We start from the raw sequence: 4,791 nt of genomic DNA, 5'->3' as shown, positions 1-4,791 counted from the left end.
GCTTATTCCACTGAGCCATCTCCCTGGCCCCCTTCACTTACTTTTTGATGCTGGAATGAAACTCAGGGCCTTGCCCTTGCCAGGCAGGCGCTGTGCTGCTGAGCCACGTCCCCGCCCACAGCTTTCCTATCAATTCATTCATCAATAAGCAGTTGAGCTGCTCCACCTTGATGTCACTTAACTTTACCCCCTCTCCATATTCTCACCAAAATAGAGCGTGTGCACACATGCATGCGTGCTGGGGATCAAACCCATGCTGGGAGGCTGAGGCAGGAGGACGGCAAATTTGAGCCGGGCCTAGGCAATTTAGCAAGACTCTTACGATAAAAAAGAAAACAAAAATGGTCTGGAGATGTAGCTCAGTGCAAAGGCCCTGGGTTCAATTTCCAGAGTTACCGAAAGAAAAAAGGAAAAAGAAAGAAAAAATGAGCAAGAGAGAAACAGGCTAAAATGTTCAGGTGACTTCCGGGGGTTCCCAAGGAGCTGGGAAGGTCACCAGAGGTGGGTGATAGGGATCACCTCCCCGCCAGGCCCAGCGGGCCTTTCTGATTCTCATCGCTTAGCCCGGAGCTGTTTCCAGCTTCTTCCACCGCTCGGCTCCTGTTGCTGGTTCATTTGTCCTGATGCAGTCTCTGCGGATTGCACAAGGGACAGGACACAGGGCAGCTGGCCTGAGTCACCTTGTGCTCATTGCCACATCCACCGTGCTCACAAAGGGCAGCCCGAGGTGAAATGGGGAGTGATAGCCAGGCCTGGGGGGCCTCCGAGAAGCTGAGCAGGAGATGGCGGAGAGGGCAAGGCCAGCCTGGGTGACATAGGAGGACTCTGTTGTTGTTGTTGTTGTTGTTGTTTTTTTAATGGCATTAGAAAATTTGGAAACTGTCAAGCTCATCCAGAGATAAGATTTGCTATTTTGTTGTTTTTTCAGACAGGGTCCCCCAATGTAGTGCAGGCTGGCCTTGAATTTGCTTATGTAGCCCAGGCTGGCCGCAGACTCATGACAATCTTCCTGCCTCAGCCTCCTGGTGCTGGGGTTATGGGCGGGCACCACCATGTCATGCTGCATACATTTTAAAAAAATTATTATTTATTTTTTGAGACAGGGTCTCACTATGCAGTTCCACGTGGCCTTGAGCTCACTTTGTAGCCCTCCTGCCTCTGCCTCCTGAGTGCTGGGATTACAGACATGCGCCACCACACCCGGGCAAGTACAAGTTTTTGAAAATTGTAATTTTCACATAGAAATAGATTTTATCACTGGCAACAAATATTGTCAGTTGTTTACCTTGATGCAAAGGACTGATTAGTTCATTTAAAAAAAAAAATATCTACCAGAAACCCAGCTTTGAAGAATATTTTTTCTTTTTCTTTTTTTTCTTTCTTTTTTTTTTTTGCGGAACCAGGGATTGAATTCAGGCCCTTGCGCTTGCCAGGCAAGCATTTATTCTACTGAGCTAACTCCCCAGCCCCTAAGAATAATATTTTTTCATTCTTACAAATTAAGATGGCATTTGTTCCATGCTTCCTATTTTAACATGCAGAATATTTTTTAAAATGTATTTAATCTAGGCCTGGTGGTGCATTCCCGGAATTCCAGCACTCTGGGAGGCTGTGGCAGAGGTGCTACAAGTTCAAACTCAGCCTGGGCAAAATTTAGTGAGACTCTGTCTCAAAATCAGTCCATAAAGAGGTATGGGAATGTAGCTCAGTGGGAGAGCCCCTGCCCCCTCAGGGTTCCATCCCCAGCACCAGGGAAACAAGTGTATCCAGGGGGTTGAGATTTAATGGCGGTGATGATTTTACTGCTTCAAAAGGACACTCAGAAGGGAAAGTGAAGGGCTGGGGAGATAGCTCAGTGGAATAAGGGCTTCCCTGGCAAGTGCAGGGGCAAAAAAAAAAATAAATAAAAATTCAAAAAATAAATAATTACAAAAAAAAAAAAGAAGTGAAAGTGTAACTTCCAGAAAAATGGCACAGTGGTAAGCAGTAGAGAGCCTCTCTGAGCATCTCCCCCCAGGTGCCGGAAGGATCTGATGTGCGCATTGGAGCCCACAAAGAGACTGAAGAGAGAAACCACAATGGAGGAGGGGGAGGTACTGGGGCAGCGGTTCCGGAACCAGGGATTGAACTCAGACCCTCGCGCTTGCCAGGGAAGCACTTGTTGTACGGAGCCATCTCCCCTGCCCTTCACTGCATGGGAAGAGCAGTAACACCTGCGACACAAGGCAGTGACTACTGGTGACCCCAGAGGCCTCCAGGGAGGGACACAGCAGTGTAAGCAGGGAGGAAGCAGTAGATGTGGAGGACCAGCGCCAGCTGGGGGCTGCGCTTGGGGCTGTCATTACTGCTGATGGCACCACTTCAGCTAACGTGACACAGTTATTTGAACTAACTTTCCTCCTGGTATTCCAAGACTGGGACTGAGTAAGTTCCCAGAAAATACTGTGGCACAGCACCAAAGAGCCGGAGGCTGGGCCAGGCAGGCCGGAACTTCTCAATCCAACACACTGAGGAGCTGGGATCTTGCAGCAGACTCAAAACTCAAGATTTGTTACACCTCAGAGATGCCTCTGAGTAGTCACTCCCAAAGGGCTATAAATACTAGCAATAAAATCCCATCATAGGCAACCTACAAGCATCAAAGAAGGAGAAAGAAATAAAGAAAGATTAATTTTTCAAAAAACAGCAACAGACCATAAGAACTCAATCCAGCACCTGCTAGAAGATGCAAAGACGAATAACATATGATTGATTGGAGTTGATGAGAAAGCAGGAGACAGCACAAATAATATTTTAAAAAATATTTGTAGATATCATGGCAGAAAACTTCCCTGGCAGAGGAAAAGGATTTAACATACATATAAGTGAGGCATACAGAACTCCAGTTAGCCATGATTTAAAAAAAAAAATCTACCCCTAGGCATGTAGTCATAGTCAAGGTTCCAGAAATTCAGCCAGGCATGGTGGTGCATGCCTATAATCCCAACACTCGGGAGGCTGAGGCCAGAGGATCATTACAAGTTTAAAACCAACCTGAGCTACAAAGTGAACTCAAGGCGTGCCTGAACTGCATAATGAGACCCTGTCTCGAAAAGACGAAAAAAAAATCCAGAATTCAACACAAGAACAAAGTATTCAAAGCTGTTAGAGAAAAGAAGCAAATCAACTATAAAAGAAAACCCATCAGAATCACAGCTAACTTCTCAACATAAACCCTGAAGTCAAGGAGAGATTAGAGTGAGACATCTCAAGGCCTAAAGGAAAACACCCTCCAAACCAGATGGATGGATCTCACAAAATTACCTTTCAAAATTGATGGAGAAATTAAATACTTCCATGACAAAGAACACCTGAGAAAATTAACGAACATCAAATTAGCTCTCCAAAATGTTCCAAAGGATAATCTAGAAAGGCATGAAAAGGACTACAACGCCATGAACACCAACAGAAGGAATCTACCAGGCAAGACAAACAATTAAACAGAGAAGGAAAAGAAAAACGAGAGCCAACAACAGGAAAATAACATGACAAGGATGAGTCAATACATATCAGTTATAACCATCCGTGTTCGTGGTTTCAGTTAACCCATCAAAAGACACAGAATGGAAGAATGGACCAAGAAGCAAGCTCCAGTACTAGGCTGCATACAAGCAGAACATTTAATTCAAAAAGAAATTCATGGACTGAAAATAAAAGGATAGAAAACAATATTCCATGTGACAGGAACCCAGAAAAAAAACAGGGGTTGCTATTCTATTTGCAGAAAAAGTGAATTTCAAACCAAGACTGATTAAGAAAAACAAAGTCGCTACCTTCTCATAAAAGAAATAATCCAAGAGGAAGAGATAACAATTATAAATATATATATACAACAAATACCAGTGCACCCAACTATACGAAACACATATTAAAGGACATGAAAAATGAACTAAGCACCAATACAGTTGTATTGGGAGAGCTCAATACCCCACTGTTACAAATAGATCAACTAGACAAAAAGTCAGCAATGACCCAGCACTTGGGAGACTGAGACACGAGGACCATTGCAAGTTTGAGACCAACCTGTGCTACAAAGTGAGCTCCAGGCCAGCTTGAAGTGGATAGTGAGACCCTGTCTGAAACACACACACACACACACACACACACACACACACACACACACACTCAACAATGAAATATTAGAACTGCACCAAACTTCTGAACAAATGGACTTGGTAGATGTCTATAGAGTGTTCCACCCCACAACATCATATTCTTCTCAGCTGCACAAGGGACAGTCTCCAAAATAAACCACATAAAGCTCATAAAACATGCTTAAATAAATGCAAAGGATTTGAAACTATCCCATGCATACAATCAGACCACAGTGCAATGACATTGGCAATCAGTGGCAAAAGCAACCATAAGAACTTCATAAACACATGGAAATCAGATAACAGTCTGCAGAACAGATGAATTCAAGAACACATTAGAACGCAGGGGCTGTGGGTTCGATCCCTGGTGTGCCGTGCCAGACCCACCCCTGGGGCACACTGAGACAGGGATTGAAACTGGGCATGGTGGAGCCCACCGGTAATCCCAGCACTTGGGAGGCTGAAAACAGGAGGATCACTAGGAGTCCAAAATACGTAGTGAGACCCTGTAGACCCTGTCCTAAATATAGAAAGGGGAGAGAGAGAGAGAGAGAGAGAGAGAGAGAGAGAGAGAGAGAGAGGAGGGGGAGGGAGGGAAGGGCAGGGGAGGGGAGGGGGGAAATCGGAATCAATCTGATGAAGAAAGTAAAAGACTTCT

Source organism: Octodon degus, unplaced genomic scaffold, assembly GCF_000260255.1.
Source record: "Octodon degus isolate 3935 unplaced genomic scaffold, OctDeg1.0 scaffold00001, whole genome shotgun sequence".
NCBI lineage: Eukaryota > Metazoa > Chordata > Mammalia > Rodentia > Octodontidae > Octodon > Octodon degus.
This window is presented reverse-complemented; position numbering follows the sequence as displayed.